Genomic DNA, 19,897 nt, shown 5'->3' with positions numbered 1-19,897 from the left:
AGAATGAAATCAAACACGTGTACCCTTTAATTCATAAAGCAAGTTGCATGCTCTACTTACTTACAAAATGTGATCTTATGTCCACAATAGATGTCTATATGATATACAATTTTTTTTTTTTTTATGTATGTAAATCTTTCAAAAATACATTTACCTTACATTTCTAAAGATAAAACATACTTTTAAACTCCACCATTAAAAGCTAATGCCTTTGGTCCTCACTAGGAATAATAGATACTTTAAAATGCCTTAATTCATTTTAGAAAATGCATTTGACTATGGAAAAGGCCATATTCAGAACTTCATGTGCCCTATATGAAGGAGAGGAAGTTGTGGTCCATCACGCTCTCTCCCGTGCAGGAAACCCTGAGTCACTCGCTCACTGACACACAGGCTTAACCCCCAGCATACACATAACCGTCCCCTGATGTGTGGTGATGCTCAATGGCCATTGCCAGTCATATAAATATTCATCACGCCAGACATAAAGGTAATAAAGATTGTATTTAGTATACGGCATCCCTGACTAAGACACTCCCGTCACATCAAATTGTATTTGTCACCGAATACAAACATGTGTAGTAGACTTTACCTGTGAAACGCTTACTTACAAGCCCTTAACCAACAACGCAGTTTTAAGAAAATATTTACTAAATAAACAAAATTAAAAAAGCATCAATAAAATAATAACGAGGCTATATACAGGAGGTACCGGTACAGTCCTCTGTTGCTTGATACTCCACAGTGAGACTCACAAGGCTCCGTTTACACTGATGCTTCTGCATTTGTATCAGAGCTGTCCCAACGGTTGTTGCACAATGGATTCTTATGGGAATCTGTACGCACCAAAACGCTTACAGACCAAACTTCATGGCTCATTGCATCTACCTGGTATTAAAATGAGTCGCTTACCATCAACTGTGTTTGTGGATCTGAACATCATTAGATCGCAGCGCTGCGTCTTTTAACCATCTATACCTGTCTGCAGAATCAATATATGGACACAATCACAGGATACTTATGGATGCCAGGTGTAAACGCCCCGAAACACGCAAGCCTCACACACAGCCTGGTATTATACACAGAGACAAGGCAACACCAGGGTTATACCGTAGCAACAGGGTTTTATTTGGCCATCTCATATGTTGAATCAATAATATACAGAATATATACAAAATGCTAACGCACAGTCCAGGTTTAGTTTTCTCCATTCTTGCAGAGGTTGGCAGTGCATCATGTCAATCTCACACACACACACACACACACACACACACACACACACACACACACACACACACACACACACACACACACACACACACACACACACACACACACACACACACACACACACACACACTGCAGGGTCGGGGGACCTGGTGTTACTGTGGCAACAGCTCCCACCTCTCTCTGTCCGTCCATCCATCCACTGTCCAAGTCAGATGATCTTTCCGTCCTTCCCATCTGCGCCAGTACTGAGGAGAGGTGGGAGACAGACAACACCGTTAGCCGACCCTCACACCGACACACGAGTCACGTAGACGCTTAACACATGTAGGCACAAATATATATTTACCAACCCATAACACCTAAACTTGTAAAAGTACCTCAAACCAGGTAGTCATTGTTGTAAAAATAGAATTTGTTCTTAAAGGCTATTAAACACCTCTACAGGAAAGGTCAGTATATTTGTCCCAGTTTTGATACACAATGAACTTTGGTTGTGACACACACACCTGGGCAAACTTGTGTATCTGCTCTACCACGGCAGCAAACAGAGCCCCCACGCTCTCATCAATCAGACTCTGCATGTAGTGAACGGCCTCCTCGTCCGACAGGTCCAATCAGAACTTGTCCTGCACCTGGAGGGGGAGGAGACAGAATGTTCAGGGGAGAGATAAATCCTGGTTAAACACACTCATTGGGTTTGTTCTTACATGTGGAGACACGTAAAATCCACACACAACTGTACATTACAGTACGTCTGCAGAGTGAAAAACAGACAGTATTTCCCACCCACCTTCTTAACAGTCTTGTCAGGCTCCAGGACGATGTCAGGAATGTTGGCGTCCACCATGAGAGAGAACAAATTCAGGATGAGGTTAGAGTACCTGGAGAGAGAGAGAAGAAAGAGGGAGAGAAATGAAAAAGGGTCATCACAGCTGATATAATTGTGTGTGTGTATACTGTGTGTGTGTGTGTATACTGTGTGTGTGTGTGTATACTGTGTGTGTGTGTATACTGTGTGTGTGTGTATACTGTGTGTGTGTGTGTATACTGTGTGTGTGTGTGTGTGTATACTGTGTGTGTGTGTATACTGTGTGTGTATACTGTGTGTGTGTGTATACTGTGTGTGTATACTGTGTGTGTGTATACTGTGTGTGTGTATACTGTGTGTGTGTGTGTACTGTGTGTGTGTGTGTGTGTGTGTGTGTGTGTGTGTGTGTGTGTGTGTGTGTGTGTGTGTGTGTGTGTGTGTGTGTGTGTGTGTGTGTGTGTGTGTGTGTGTGTGTGTGTGTGTGTGTGTATATACTGTGTGTGTGTGTGTGTATACTGGGTGTGTGTGTATATACTGTGTGTGTGTGTGTATACTGTGTGTGTGTGTGTATACTGTGTGTGTGTGTGTATACTGTGTGTGTGTGTATACTGTGTGTGTGTGTGTGTGTATACTGTGTGTGTGTGTGTATACTGTGTGTGTGTGTATACTGTGTGTGTATACTGTGTGTGTTTATACTGTGTGTGTATACTGTGTGTGTGTGTGTGTGTATACTGCGTGTGTGTATACTGTGTGTGTGTGTGTATACTGTGTGTGTGTGTGTATACTGTGTGTGTGTGTATACTGTGTGTGTATACTGTGTGTATGTGTATACTGTGTGTGTGTGTATACTGTGTGTGTGTGTATACTGTGTGTGTGTGTATACTGTGTGTGTGTGTATACTGTGTGTGTGTATACTGTGTGTGTGTGTATACTGTGTGTGTGTGTATACTGTGTGTGTGTGTATACTGTGTGTGTGTGTGTGTATATACTGTGTGTGTGTGTATACGTGTGTGTGTGTGTGTGTGTGTGTGTGTGTGTGTGTGTGTGTGTGTGTGTGTGTGTGTGTGTGTGTGTGTGTGTGTGTGTGTGTGTGTGTGTGTGTGTGTGTGTGTGTGTGTGTGTGTGTGTGTGTGTGTGTGTGTGTGTGTGTGTGTGTATACTGTGTGTGTGTATACTGTGTGTGTGTGTGTATACTGTGTGTGTGTGTATACTGTGTGTGTGTGTATACTGTGTGTGTGTGTGTATACTGTGTGTGTATACTGTGTGTGTGTATACTGTGTGTGTGTGTATACTGTGTGTGTGTGTATACTGTGTGTGTGTGTATACTGTGTGTGTGTGTATACTGTGTGTGTGTATACTGTGTGTGTGTGTGTATACTGTGTGTGTGTGTATACTGTGTGTGTGTATACTGTGTGTGTGTATACTGTGTGTATGTGTATACTGTGTGTGTGTGTGTGTATACTGTGTGTGTGTATACTGTGTGTGTGTATACTGTGTGTGTGTATACTGTGTGTGTGTATACTGTGTGTGTGTGTATACTGTGTGTGTGTGTATACTGTGTGTGTGTGTGTATACTGTGTGTGTGTATACTGTGTGTGTGTGTATACTGTGTGTGTGTGTGTGTGTATACTGTGTGTATACTGTGTGTGTGTGTGTATACTGTGTGTGTGTGTATACTGTGTGTGTGTGTATACTGTGTGTGTGTGTATACTGTGTGTGTGTGTGTGTGTGTGTGTGTGTGTGTGTGTGTGTGTGTGTGTGTGTGTGTGTGTGTGTGTGTGTGTGTGTGTGTGTGTGTGTGTGTGTGTGTGTGTGTGTATACTGTGTGTGTGTATACTGTGTGTGTATACTGTGTGTGTGTGTGTATACTGTGTGTGTGTGTGTGTGTGTATACTGTGTGTGTATACTGTGTGTGTGTGTGTGTGTGTGTGTGTGTGTGTGTGTGTGTGTGTGTGTGTGTGTGTGTGTGTGTGTGTGTGTGTGTGTGTGTGTGTGTGTGTGTGTATACTGTGTGTGTGTATACTGTGTGTGTATACTGTGTGTGTGTGTGTATACTGTGTGTGTGTGTGTGTATACTGTGTGTGTGTGTATACTGTGTGTGTGTGTGTGTGTGTGTGTGTGTGTGTGTGTGTGTGTGTGTGTGTGTGTGTGTGTGTGTGTGTGTGTGTGTGTGTGTGTGTGTGTGTGTGTGTGTATACTGTGTGTGTATACTGTGTGTGTGTATATACTGTGTGTGTGTATACTGTGTGTGTGTGTATACTGTGTGTGTGTATACTGTGTGTGTGTATACTGTGTGTGTGTGTGTATACTGTGTGTGTGTGTATACTGTGTGTGTGTGTGTGTGTGTATACTGTGTGTGTGTGTATACTGTGTGTGTGTATACTGTGTGTGTGTGTACTGTGTGTGTGTGTGTATACTGTGTGTGTGTATACTGTGTGTGTGTGTGTATACTGTGTGTGTGTGTGTGTGTGTGTATACTGTGTGTGTGTGTATACTGTGTGTGTCCTCCCTCCTGAGGTGAAGGAAGGCAGTGTAACACTGTTTCCTGAACTCTTGGTACTGTTCACTCTGCATGCTGCCCATCCCCTCCACCATCTCCTTACTCAGCTTCATGGGGGGAGGCAGAGGCTTGGGGTCACGACCCAGGATATGGCCAAAGTCTATGTGGAATAACTTTCCTGAAATAGGAAGATGGAGAGGTATTCTATCAATGAAATGTATTCATAAAGCCCTTTTTACAACAGCAGTTGCCACGTGTATATTCAGTCATGCAGAACAGAGTAGAGTAGAGGAAGGAAAGAAATAGTGATCAGACAATGTATGTTACAAATCCAACCACCGCGTGTTGGAGGTACACGGCACATAATTCCTATAGACTCACCAGTCTTTGTGAGGAGCAGGTTGTCCAAGTGTCTGTCTCCCACTCCCAGGATGTATGTGATGACACAGTAACCAGCTGGAAAAAGAACGAGAAAACGACATCTCTGTAGTCATCCAGAAACACACATTAAGATGATGAAAACAGAGGGCACCATGCCAACTCATTGAATGGCCTAGTTCTTGAAGTTCTATTTTGGAAATATGTTTTTTTACCTTTTACCCTTAAAGGCGCAGTAGGCAGATTTTTGTGCGACCCACCAAATTCACATAGAAATGTAAGTTCTTAATCTGTCATTCTCATTGACAGCAAGTCAGAAGCGGTATATCCGTTCTATGTGAACTATTTCTATGCTTCTCTTAATTTTTGTTTTTCTGTCGGCTTTGTACACCAGCTTCAAAAAGCTGCAAAAATGTTGGGTTATTGAAAATATATTTCACAGCAGTTTAGATGGTACAATGATTCTCTACACTATGCTTGTTTTGACACCAACTGAAATTAAGCTAAACATTCACATTTTTGCAACCAGGAAATGGTGGAGCGATTTCTGCATACTGTATCTTTGAGTGTGTGTACATTACTGCATTTAAACGTGGGATATTGTTTTTCCAACAGGAAAAGTAAAAACAATTGCTGGAGTGCGTCTTTAATGTCACCCACACCAAGGCCTGCGATTGGTCCGAGACAGTGAGGTGGGAGGGTGTTAGTAGCAGTTGACTCACCACAGCTCTTGACGTAGGTGTCCATCACCTCAGCGCTGATGCCATAGGGCCCCTTATCACTGGGGGGGTGTTTTCTGAAGAACCTCTAGAGAGACACAGTACAAAATAGAGTTTTACACACAATCACTTATAAGAACCTACGGCAGACATGATATCACAAGACAGGTCTACTGACACAGACATGATATCACAACACAGGTCTACAGACACAGACATGATATCACAAGACAGGTCTACAGACACAGACATGATATCACAACACAGGTCTACAGACACAGACATGATATCTCAAGACAGGTCTACAGACACAGACATGATATCACAACACAGGTCTACAGACACAGACATGATATCACAAGACAGGTCTACTGACACAGACATGATATCACAAGACAGGTCTACAGACACAGACATGATATCACAAGACAGGTCTACAGACACAGACATGATATCACAAGACAGGTCTACTGACACAGACATGATATCACAAGACAGGTCTACAGACACAGACATGATATCACAAGACAGGTCTACTGACACAGACATGATATCACAAGACAGGCCTACCGACACAGACATGATATCACAAGACAGGTCTACCGACACAGACATGATATCACAAGACAGGTCTACTGACACAGACATGATATCACAAGATAGATCTACTGACACAGACATGATATCACAAGACAGGTCTACAGACACAGACATGATATCACAACACAGGTCTACAGACACAGACATGATATCTCAAGACAGGTCTACAGACACAGACATGATATCACAACACAGGTCTACAGACACAGACATGATATCACAAGACAGGTCTACTGACACAGACATGATATCACAAGACAGGTCTACAGACACAGACATGATATCACAAGACAGGTCTACTGACACAGACATGATATCACAAGACAGGTCTACTGACACAGACATGATATCACAAGACAGGCCTACCGACACAGACATGATATCACAAGACAGGTCTACCGACACAGACATGATATCACAAGACAGGTCTACTGACACAGACATGATATCACAAGACAGGTCTACCGACACAGACATGATATCGCAAGACAGGTCTACTGACACAGACATGATATCACAAGATAGATCTACTGACACAGACATGATATCACAAGACAGGTCTACTGACACAGACATGATATCACAACACAGGCCTACCGATAGGCATGATATCACAAGACAGATCTACTGACACAGACATGATATCCCAAGACAGGCCTACCGATAGACATGACATATTAAGACAGGCCTACCGATAGACATGACATATTAAGACAGGCCTACTGATAGACATGACATATTAAGACAGGCCTACCGATAGACATGACATATTAAGACAGGCCTACCGATAGACATGACATATTAAGACAGGCCTACCGATAGACATGACATATTAAGACAGGCCTACCGATAGACATGACATATTAAGACAGGCCTACCGATAGACATGACATATTAAGACAGGCCTACCGATAGACATGACATATTAAGACAGGCCTACCGATAGACATGACATATTAAGACAGGCCTAGGGAGGAAAATTATGTGGATATATTGAAGCAACATCTCAAGACATTAGTCATCAGGAAGTTAAAGCTTGGTCGCAAATGGGTCTTCCAAATGGACAATGACTCCAGCATACTTCCAAAGTTGTGGCATTATGGCTTAAGGACAACAACGTCAAGGTTCAGTGAGGGAAAAAACGTATTTGATCTCCTGTTGATTTTGTACGTTTGCCCACTGACAAAGAAGTGATCAGTCTATAATTTTAATGGTAGGTTTATTTGAACAGCGAGAGACAGAATAACAACAACAAAAATTCTGAAAAATGCATGTCTAAAATGTTATAAATTGATTTGCATTTTAATGAGGGAAATACGTATTTGACCCCCTCTCAATCAGAAAGATTTCTGGCTCCCAGGTGTCTTTTATACAGGTAACGAGCTGAGATTAGGAGCACACTCTTAAAGGGAGTGCTCCTAATCTCAGTTTGTTACCTGTATAAAATACATCTATCCACAGAAGCAATCAATTAGATTCCAAACTCTCCATCATGGCCAAGACCAAAGAGCTCTCCAAGGATGTCAGGGACAAGATTGTAGACCTACACAAGGCTGGAATAGGCTACAAGACCATCACCAAGCAGCTTGGTGAGGTGACAACAGTTGTTGCGATTATTCGCAAATGGAAGAAACACAAAAGAACTGTCAATCTCCCTCGGCCTGGGCTTCCATGCAAGATCTCACATCGTGGAGTTGCAATGATCATGAGAATGGTGAGGAATCAGCCCAGAACTACACAGGAGGATCTTGTCAATGATCTCAAGGCAGCTGGGACCATAGTCACCAAGAAAACCATTGGTAACACACTACGCTGTGAAGGACTGAAATCCTGCAGCGCCCGCAAGGTCCCCCTGCTCAAGAAAGCACATATACATGCCCGTCTGAAGTTTGCCAATGAACATCTGAATGATTCACAGGACAACTGGGTGAAAGTGTTGTGGTCAGATGAGACAAAAATGGATCTCTTTGGCATCAACTCAACTCTGCGTGTTTGGAGGAGGAGGAATGCTGGCTATGACCCCAAGAACACCATCCCCACCGTCAAACATGGAGGTGGAAAATTATGCTTTGGGGGTGTTTTTCTGCTAAGGGGACAGGACAAATTTACCGCATCAAAGGGACGATGGACTGGGCCATGTACCATCAAATATTGGATGAGAACCTCCTTTCCTTAGCCAGGGCATTGAAAATGGGTTGTGGATGGGTATTCCAGCATGACAATGACCCAAAACACACAGCCAAGGCAACAAAGGAGTGGCTCAAGAACAAGCACATTAAGGTCCTGGAGACCTTAATCCCATAAAACATGTGTGGATGGAGCTGAAGGTTCGAGTTGCCAAACGTCAGCCTCGAAACCTTAATGACTTGGAGAAGATCTGCAAAGAGGAGTGGGACAAAATCACTCCTGAGATGTGTGCAAACCTGGTGGCCAACTACAAGAAACGTCTGACCTCTGTGATTGCCAACAAGGGTTTTGCCACCAAGTAATGTTTTGCAGAGGGGTCAAATACAGTGGGGCAAAAAAGTATTTAGTCAGCCACCAATTGTGCAAGTTCTCCCACTTAAAAAGATGAGAGGCCTGTAATTTTCATCATAGGGTACACTTCAACTATGACAGACAAAATGAGAAAAAAATCCAGAAAATCACATTGTAGGATTTTTTATGAATTTATTTGCAAATTATGGTGGAAAATAAGTATTTGGTCACCTACAAACAAGCAAGATTTCTGGCTGTCACAGACCTGTAAACTTCTTCTTTAAGAGGCTCCTCCGTCCTCCACTCGTTACCTGTATTAATGGCACCTGTTTGAACAGGTGCCATTTCTTTTTCTCATTTTGTCTGTCATAGCTGAAGTGTACCTATGATGAAAATTACAGGCCTCTCATCTTTTTAAGTGGAAGAACTTGCACAATTGGTGGCTGACTAAATACTTTTTTGCCCCACTGTACTTATATCCCTCATTAAAATGCAAATCAATTCATAACATTTTTGACATGCGTTTTTCTGGATTTTTTTGTTGTTGTTGTTATTCTGTCTCTCACTGTTAACATACCATTAACATTATAGACTGATAATTTCTTTGTCAGTGGGCAAACGTACAAAATCAACAGGGGATCAAATACTTTTTTCCCTCACTGTATTGGAGTGGCCATCACAAAGCCCTGACCTCAATCCCATAGAAAATGTGTGGGCAGAACTGAAAAAGTGTGTGAGCAAAGAGGCCTACAAACCTGACTCAGTTACCCCAGTTCTGTCAGGAGGAATGGGCCAAAATTCACCCAATATAATGTGGGAAGCTCGAGGAACGCTACCCAAAACGTTTGACCCACGTTAAACAATTTAAAGGCATTACTACCAAATACTAATTGAGTGTATGTACACTTATGACCCACTGGGAATGTGATGAAAGAAATAAAAACTGAAATAAATCATTCTCTCTACTATTATTCTGACATTTCACATTCTTAAAATAAAGTGGTGATCCTAACTGACCTAAGACAGGGTGTTATTACTAGGATTAAATTTCAGGAATTGTGAAAAACTGAGTTAAATGTATTTAGCTAAGGTGTATGTAAACTTCCGACTTCGACTGTATATACACACACACAAAGTATGTGATCCTCACCAGTACAGATAGTTGGCCAGTGTTGAATTCTTACAAGCACGGGAGATGAGGAAGGTACACAGGTCCTGCTGTAGAAGACAAATAACATTGAGTTATATACTGTACTAAACATGTTAGTTATATACTGTACGTACTAAACATGTTAGTTATATACTGTACAAAACATATTAGTTATATACGTACTAAACATATTAGTTATATACTGTACTAAACATGTTAGTTATATACTGTACAAACATATTAGTTATATACGTACTAAACATGTTAGTTATATACTGTACTAAACATATTCGTTATATACGTACTAAACATGTTAGTTATATACTGTACTAAACATATTAGTTATATACCCTACTAAACATATTAGTTATATACTGTACTAAACATATTAGTTATATACCCTACTAAACATATTAGTTATATACTGTACTAAACATATTAGTTATATACTGTACTAAACATATTAGTTATATACTGTACTAAACATATTAGTTATATACTGTACTAAACATATTAGTTATATACCGTACTAAACATATTAGTTATATACTGTACTAAACATATTAGTTATATACCCTACTAAACATATTAGTTATATACTGTACTAAACATATTAGTTATATACTGTACTAAACATATTAGTTATATACCCTACTAAACATATTAGTTATATACTGTACTAAACATATTGTAACGGCGTTCGTCTGTTGAAGAAAGAAAGTCGGACCGAAATGCAGCGTGTAGGTTACTCATGACTTTAATGAAAATAAATCGCGGTACATGAAACAACTGAATACTGAATACAAAAACAACAGAACGGAACGTGAAACTAATTACATCTCAGGACAGAGGGGCATCTCAGGACAGAGGGGCAGCCCGGGACAGAGGGGCAGCTCGGGACAGAGGGACAGCTCGGGACAGAGGGGCATCTCAGGACAGAGGGGCATCTCAGGACAGAGGGGCATCTCAGGACAGAGGGGCATCTCAGGACAGAGGGGCAGCCCGGGACAGAGGGGCAGCCCGGGACAGAGGGGTAGCTCGGGACCGAAGCAGCCCGGGACTTGAGGGGAAGCCCGGTACTGAGGGGAAGCCCGGTACTGAGGGGAAGCCCAGTACTGAGAGGAAGCCCAGTACTGAGAGGAAGCCCAGTACTGAGAGGAAGCCCAGTACTGAGAGGAAGCTCAGGCAGGTAGTAGGCTCCGGTAAATCCTGGCTGGCTGGCGGAACTGGAAGAGTCAGGTTGTCTGGCAGATCTGGAAGAGACTGGTTGTCTGGCAGATCTGGAAGACACTGGTTGTCTGGCGGCGCTGGGCTGACTCGCGGCACTGGCGGCGCTGGGCAGCCTGGGAGCACTGGCGGCGCTGGGCAGACTGGGAGCACTGGCGGCGCTGGGCAGACTGGGAGCACTGGCGGCGCTGGGCAGACTGGAAGCACTGGCGGTGCTGGGCAGACTGGGAGCACTGGCGGAGCTGGGCAGACTGGGAGCACTGGCGGCGCTGGGCAGACTGGGAGCACTGGCGGCGCTGGGCAGACTGGGAGCACTGGCGGCGCTGGGCAGACTGGGAGCACTGGCGGCGCTGGGCAGACTGGGAGCACTGGCGGAGCTGGGCAGACTGGGAGCACTGGCGGCGCTGGGCAGACGGGAGACTCCGGCAGCGCAGGAGAGGAGAAAAGCTCTGGCTGTGCTAAACAGGCGGGAGACTCCGACAGCGCAGGAGAGGAGAAAAGCGCTGGCTGCGCTGAACAGGCGAGGCGCACTGGAGGCCTGGTGCGTGGTGCTGGAACTGGTGGTACTGCTGCTACCGGAGGACTGGTGTGTGGAGGAGGCTCTGGATAGACCGGACCGTGCAGGCGCACTGGAGCTCTTGAGCACCGAGCCTGCCCAAGCTTACCTGGCTCGATGCCCACTCTAGTCCGGCCAATAGGAAGGGCTGGTATGTGCTGCACCTGGCTCTGCACCCGCACTGGAAACACCGTGTGCTCCATAGCATAACACGGTGCCTGCCTGGTCTCTCTAGCCCAACGGTGAGCACAGGGAGTTTGCGCAGGTCTCCTACCTGGCATAACTATTCTCCCTTCTAGCCCCCCCCAATTATTTTTTGGGCTGCTTTTCCGGCTTCCAACCGCGTCGCCGTGCTGCCTCCTCATACCAGCGCCTCTCCGCTTTATCCGCATCTATTTCTTCCTTGGGACGGCGATATTCTCCAGGCTGAGCCCAGGGTCCTTTTCCGTCTAATATCATCTCCCAAGACCAGAAGTCCTTATATTGCTGCTCCTCACACTTAACAGGGAGAGTAGGCTCAGGTCTGACTCCTGACTCAGCCACTCTCTCTCTGCGCTCTCCCCCAATAAATATTTGGGGGTTACTTTCGGTTTTCGCTCTGCACCGCCGTGCTTTCCTTTTCAAATCCATTAGTCTATAGCCCTCATCGCATTGTTGCAGGGTCCTCCTTTAGCTCCTGCCAGTTATCTACGTCGTTGCCAGTTACACGCTGCTCGGTCCGTGAGAGGTGGTGGGTGTTTCTGTAACGGCGTTCGTCTGTTGAAGAAAGAAAGTCGGACCGAAATGCAGCGTGTAGGTTACTCATGACTTTAATGAAAATAAATCGCGGTACATGAAACAACTGAATACTGAATACAAAAACAACAGAACGGAACGTGAAACTAATTACAGCCTATCTGGTGACTACAACACAGAGACAGGAACAAACACCCACAAAATACAAAGCGAACTCAGGCTACCTAAATACGGTTCCCAATCAGAGACAACGACAAGCACCTGACTCTGATTGAGAATCGCCTCAGGCAGGCAAGCCTAACAACACCCGTAATCAGCCGCGATCCCAAATAATACAAACCCCAATACGAATCACAACATATAAACCCATGTCACACCCTGGCCTACCCAAACATATAACAAAAACACAAAATACAATGACCAAGGCGTGACACATATTAGTTATATACTGTACTAAACATATTAGTTATATACCCTACTAAACATATTAGTTATATACTGTACTAAACATATTAGTTATATACCCTACTAAACATATTAGTTATATACCCTATTAAACACATTAGTGTCATCTCCATCCTGGAAGGGGAGGAGTTCAAGTCAATCAGCAACCACGTCACCATGGCCATCAACCAATCAATAATCCCTTTCAGAACTACCACAGTATTTTAATGCCACAAAAACGTAATACCAACCGTGTGTGTGTGTGTGTGTGTGTGTATACAGTACCTACCTTCTCATAATAGACAATACTGTACTCTGGCTTTTCACCAGTTTTGACACGAGGAAACTCCACCATTAGGTACATGAAGTTGGAACTGCGTTTCTCCCTCTGTGGGAACACAAACATACGACTGACTTTTGATAGAGGAAGAAAACACAACGGTGTAGAGAAAGGAGAGATGAAGGAGAGATGAACATCTTTACATATTCACACGCAAAAGCATTTGTGATGGATGGTGTCTGACCCAACTGATTGTAAGTGTATGACGCAATATATGATTTATAGTGACTGAAAGAACTGACCCCAGATCCTCTAACTCACCTCATTGATCATCTCTATTTCTCTGAAGGTCCAACCAGTCTACCTTCACCATGTGACCCTGCCGGTGGGCCTTGGTCAGCTAGAAGGAGAGAATGAAGAGAGGTAGAGGGAGAGGAACGGAGGAAAAGAAAGACAGAGCAGTGGAGGAAAGATGTAGTGAGGTTAGGAGTAGAGGATGCAACAGAGGTGTAGCAGAGATGTGCAGAGAGCTAGCTCGGGCCAATCAGAGCGCAGTTTGGGTGCCAGCGGCCAATCCAGCGCAACGGGAGTACGGAACAGAAACTCAGCAGCCAATCCGCTCAGCGTCAGTGTGTGTCCGGGGCACACAAGAACACCATCCACCAGGGCTGTTAGAACTCACCCGGAACTTGGTACAGTTTATTTTCACTATTTACAATCAGTCTACACACTCGTGGGTCTACAGTGCCTTTCAAAAGTATTAACACCCCTTGACTTGTTGTTGTGTTACAGCCTAAAATTAAAATGGATTCAATTGAGAATGTCACCGGTCTACACACAATACCCTATAATGTCAAAGTGGATTTAAAAAAAACAAATTAATAAAAAATGTAAAGTATGCAGTCAATAAGTTGTCAACACTTTTGTTATGGCAAGCCTACATAAGTTCAGGAGTAAAAATGTGCTTAACAAGTCACAATAAGTTGTATGGACTCACTCTGTGTTCAATAATAGTATTTAACATGATTTCTGTACCCCACACGCAAATCTGTAAGGTCCCCCAGTCGAGCAGCGAATTTCAAACACAGATTCAACCACAAAGACCACGGAAATGGACCTATGCCTCACAAAGTAGGGCACCTATTCGTAGATAGGTAAAGTAAATAAGAAAAAAGCAGACAATGAATGAGCATGGTGAAGTTATTAATTACATTTTGGATGGTGTATCCCTACAAAAATACAGGCGTCCTTCCTCAGTTGCCGGAGAGGAAGGAAACCGCTCGCGGAATTTCACTATGAGGCCAATGGTGACAGAGTTTAATGGCTGTTATAGGAGAAAACTGAGGATGGATCAACAACATTGTAGTTACTCCACAATGCTAATCTAAACGACAGAGTGAAAAGAAGGAAGCCAGTACAGAATGAAAATATTCCTGTTTGCAATAACGCACTAAAGTAAAACTGAAAAAAAGGCAAAGTAATGTACCTTAAGTCCTGAAAACAAAGCGTTATGTTCAGGGAAAATCCAACACAACCCATATTTTCAAGCATGGTGGTGGCTGATCCATGTTATGGGTATGCTTGTCATCGTCAAGGTCTAGGGAGATTTTTAGGTTAAATAGAAACGGAATATAGGTAAACACAGGCAAAATCCTAGAGGAAAAGCTGGTTCAGTCTGCTTCCAACAGACACTGGGAGACAAATTCACCTTTCAGCAGGACAATAACCTAAAACATAAGGCCAAATATACTCTGGGAGTTACATACCAAGATGACATTGAATATTCCTGAGTGGCTTAGTTATAGTTTTGAGTTAAATCGGCTTGAAAATGGCTGTCTAGCAATGATTAAGAACCAATCTGATAAAGTTTGAATACTTTTTTAATAACAATACCAAATATTGTACAATCCAGGTGTGCAAAGCTCTTAGAGATTTACCCAGAAAGACTCACAACTGTAATGGCTGCCAAAGGTGGTTCTGCCAAATATATACATTTATTCAATTCTGATTTCAGGCTGTTACACAACAATATGTGGAATAAGTTAAGAGGTATGAATACTTTCTGAAGGCACTGTAAAAACTACAAAATGAAAACCATCACACCAAAGGCTAAAGACACATTTTGTAACGATTGGGATTATTATATTATATGCAAAGGTGGGGCTTCTTAGTTGTTTCTCTTGAAAAATGGCAGGGGGGTTGATGTACCATCTTCCTCACACACAAGTCATGCACACACACAACAAAAAGTCAGCAACAAGTAGCTATAGGGCCTAATATGTGTACCAACAAAGACCTAGAGAAACACACAGGCCTACACACACACACAGGCAAATACACACACATCCAGCATTCCGATCCTCACTCCTCTCCTTCCAATCCCTAGTACTCACATCACTTAGAAACTCCAGGTCAGAGGGCTGGAATAGACAGTGATTTAGACAGGTCCTGTCACAGGAGTATATCGCACGCACGCACGCACGCACGCACGCACGCACGCACGCACGCAGTGAAGACATCAAAACTAGAGGTCGACCGATTAATGAGGGCCGATATAAAAAAACATAATCCCTGCTGGAAGTGGTGATGGAGGGCCAGTAGCAGGCACTCTTTCCTCTGGTCTTAAAAAATATCCCAATGCCCCAGGGCAGTGATTGGGGACACTGCCCTGTGTAGGGTGCTGTCTTTCGGATGGGACGTTAAACGGGTGTCTTGACTCTCTGAGATCATTAAAGATCCCATGGCACTTATTGTAAGATTAGGGGTGTTAACCCCGGTGTCCTGGCTATATTCCCAATCTGGCCCTCAAACCATCATGGTCACATAATAATCCCCAGTTTACAATTGGCTCATTCATCCCCTCCTCTCACCTGTAACTATTCCCCAGGTTGTTGCTGCAAATGAGAACGTGTTCTCAGTCAATTTACCTGGTAAAATAATGGATCAATTAAAAAAAATACACAAGTTTTTTTTTATTTTTTAAACCTGCATATTTAGTTCAAAGAAATTCATGTTAGCCGGCAATATTAACTAGGGAAATTGTGTCACTTCTCTTGCGTTCAGTGCAAGCAGAGTCAGGGTATATGCAACAGTTTGGGACCCCTGGCTCGTTGCAAACTGTGTGAAGAACATTTCTTCCTAACAAAAACCATAATTAATTTGCCAGAATTTTACATAATTATGACATAGCATTGATGGTTGTGCAATGTAACAGCAGTATTTAGACTTATGGTTGCCACCCGTTCTAATAAAATACGTAACGGTTCCTTATTTCACTGAAAGAATAAACGTTTTGTTTTCGAAATGATAGTTTCCGGATTTGACCATATTAATGACCTAAGGCTCGTATTTCTGTGTGTTTATTATGATTAAGTCTATGATTTGATAGAGCAGTCTGACCGAGCAGTGGTAGGTAGCAGCAGGCTCATAAGCATTCATTCAAACAGCACTTTCCTGCATTTGCCAGCAGCTCTTAGCAATGCTTGATGCACAGCGCTGTTTAGGACTTCAAGCCTATCAACTCCAGAGATTAGGCTGGCAATACTATAGTGCCTATAAGAAGATACAATAGTCAAAGGTATATGAAATTTGGGCTGCAATTTCTGATGCTGGTAACTCTAATGAATGTATCCTCTGCAGCAGAGGTAACTCTGGGTCTTCCATTCCTGTGGAGGTCCTCACGAGAGCCAGTTTCATCATAGCGCTGAAGAAACTTTCAAAGTTCTTGAAATTTTTCGTATTGACTGACCTTCATGTCTTAAAGTGATGATGGACTGTCGTTTCTTTTTGCTTATTTGAGCTGTTCTTAACATAATATGGACTTGGTCTTTTACCAAATAGGGCTATCTTCTGTATACCACCCCTACCTTGTCACAACACAACTGACTGGCTCAAACGCATTAACAAGGAAAGAAATTCCACAAATGTTATTTTAAGAAGGCACACCTGTTAATTAAAATGCATTCTAGGTGACTATCTCATGAAGCTGGTTCAGAGAATGACAAGAGTGTGCAAAGCTGTCATCAAGGCAAAGGGTGGCTATTTGAAGAATCTCAAATATAAAATATATTTTCATTTGTTGAACACTTTTTTGGTTACTACATGATTCCATATGTGTTATTTCATAGTGTTGATGTCTTCGCTATTAATTTACAATGTAGAAAATAGTACAAATAAAGAAAAACCCTTGAATGAGTAGGTGTGCTAAAACATTTGACCGGTAGTGTACAGTCAGCAGTATTCACTCTGGCTTTGCTGTAACTTCCTATTCATACGCAAAGAATCCCATGTAAAATAGAATAGATAAATTACAAACAGACAACACAAAACGTTCATTTTGATTTTGCCAACACAGTACAGTAATATAAAGTATTTGTCCGGTTTGTTGAGATGGACTTGGGACTCACCCATATTTGCCGAAGAGGGTGACGGTGGTTCCCCCCACAGGGGTGGCTCGGCCCGGCCCGTACACATCCCACACGGTTAGGGCCACCTGGGCACTCTGGGGCAGGTCTGGGTACTTCACTGGCAGCCTCAACCACTCATTCCAGCTGGGGGAGGGGAGAAGGTAAGTGGAAGAGTGAGAAAGTTTACAGAACAGTTCACAAGGACTATAATATTTTGTATCTATTATAGTGAGATTGGACTACAATGTGAAATACAAAGCCCGACCAGGTCAAAGAGTGGCTCAGAGCATCATTCAACTATCTCCTTCAGTCTTTTAAGAGATTATGTCAATTTGGGACACTATATCCTAAAAAGGGTGTCACTCACTTCCAGCGGGTGCTGAAGGCCTTGTAGGAGGTGCGTACGGGCAGCGCCAGTGGCTTGCCCTCTGCAAACACTTGACAGGTAACATAGAGGTCTGAGCAGCTCTCCTGGTAAAGGCCAGAGAACCAGAGCATGGGATCCTGCAGCAGCGCCTTGTAGCTCTTCTGCTCCCTCTTGCCCTCCAAGCTGCCTCTGTGGAGGGGAGAAAGGGAGGGAAGGGGACAGGAGGGAGGCGAGAGAGAGAGGGACAAGAGAGATGAGGAGAGAGGGACAAGAGGGAGGGGAGAGATAGGGACAAGAGAGATGAGGAGAGAGGGACAAGAGGGAGTGGAGAGATAGGGAGAGAGGGACAAGAGAGATGGGGAGAGAGGGAAAAGAGAGATGAGGAGAGAGGGAAAAGAGAGATGAGGAGAGAGGGAAAAGAGAGATGAGGAGAGAGGGAAAAGAGAGATGAGGAGAGAGGGAAAAGAGAGATGAGGAGAGAGGGAAAAGAGAGATGAGGAGAGAGGGAAAAGAGGGAGCGGAGAGGGACAAGAGGGAGGGGGAGAGAGGGAAAAGGGGAGGGAGATCATGTGAGATTAGAGACAGATGAGGGAGGGGAGTAGTTTGACACCACCACCACCACCACAGTTGTCCCTGGTTAATTATTACCCTCTGCTTAGCTGAGTTTCTAGAATCTAGACAAAAAGTAGTAGATCAATGTTAGATCTAACACGACAGGTGTCGATTTACGATATATCTATGAATGATCGCCTGCAAGAATATTCAAATTTGGCTTATTTACGTTCATTGTCACTCGTGATTATATGTGTGCATGCTGCTGTGTTGAGACAACGGTTAACAATCCCCTGACAAATTGTGACAAAATGCATCACAATATTATTCCAGTACATAACGGCAGAGCTGGAAGCGCTATACTGCATGGTTTGTTGAGAATTATGGACATTATTTACTGGCCACCACAGCAGAGCCCAGCTCGTTAATAGAAGTCACGAGAAGAGCACTAAACCGACAAGCCGTCGGAATGTGCATGATGTCAACAACAAGCGAATTGTGCTCCAAAATAAGAACCCTCACCGGGCACGTTATGGTGCCGTGATATTGGTTGAGTCATGATGTTGCCATGCTCGCTTAGGTAAATAGAAGACAAACAACTAGGTAGAAATGATGTGACTTTTGGGCAAGCGGTGCAAACATTCTTCATCCATGCAAAGTGGCATTAGCTGGTCAACATTGGAGACTCGAGGTCCATGATGTCATTGCTGTCGACATGTTATCAATCGTATGCAGTTAGAAAGCTAGTAGTAGCTAAATTGACTGCCACTGTTTGATTGACAACATTATGTCAAACATTTTCGTTACGCTATACGTTAACTTGCTACTTTAATGTGGCCAGATAGTAACCCAAGTAATAAAACACTAACATTTTCAGTTGAACATTAATATCCAAGTCGGAACTGTAGACAGTTAAATTTGTCTGTGTCCATCTTTCGCCGACTTTGTTACTCATAAATGACAGCGGGAAATTGGATTGTAACTACTAACTTCAGCCTTCTCACAGACGGTGGGCTCGCTTGCAGGGCCTATGTGAAAAAACGCCATGGGTAACGTTAGCATTCAAGCAATACAGTCTCTCCACTTGGCACATGTTTTTTACTGAAATACAGTCAGTTTATAAACGAGCAGTCCAATCGAAATGTGAACTTTAATTGTCTCGATTCACGGGAATGACATTATAGCGACAGATGACTTCTCGGACATGATTATATTTTTTTGTGAGCACCGCAAAGGCATATAAAGCTGACGTCAGGGAAAAGTAATCGATATCTATTCCTCTGCCAATGATGGCGTGTGTTGTCAATCGTTGTTTTTAAGGTTGATTTAGCTGGTCTGATGGTTCACTTACTTCCCAAAAGAAAGGGAATTTGGGGGCTGGTTTACTGGATATATATAATCTTAAAGGCATAGCCAACATAAGTAAATATATGGCATTCGATTTCAATAAAAACATTTGCAACAAGT

General features: G+C 43.2%; 1 pseudogene; it reads right to left on the bottom strand.

The window, feature by feature from the left end:
• Positions 1–1,107: 1,107 nt before the first annotated feature.
• Positions 1,108–19,679, bottom strand: LOC124008901 (annotated as a pseudogene).
• Between the last annotated feature and the right edge of the window lie 218 nt (positions 19,680–19,897).

Source organism: Oncorhynchus gorbuscha, linkage group LG21, assembly GCF_021184085.1.
Source record: "Oncorhynchus gorbuscha isolate QuinsamMale2020 ecotype Even-year linkage group LG21, OgorEven_v1.0, whole genome shotgun sequence".
NCBI lineage: Eukaryota > Metazoa > Chordata > Actinopteri > Salmoniformes > Salmonidae > Oncorhynchus > Oncorhynchus gorbuscha.
The sequence above is the reverse complement of the archived record's forward strand: the minus strand, read 5'-3'. Positions and strand labels throughout refer to the sequence as shown.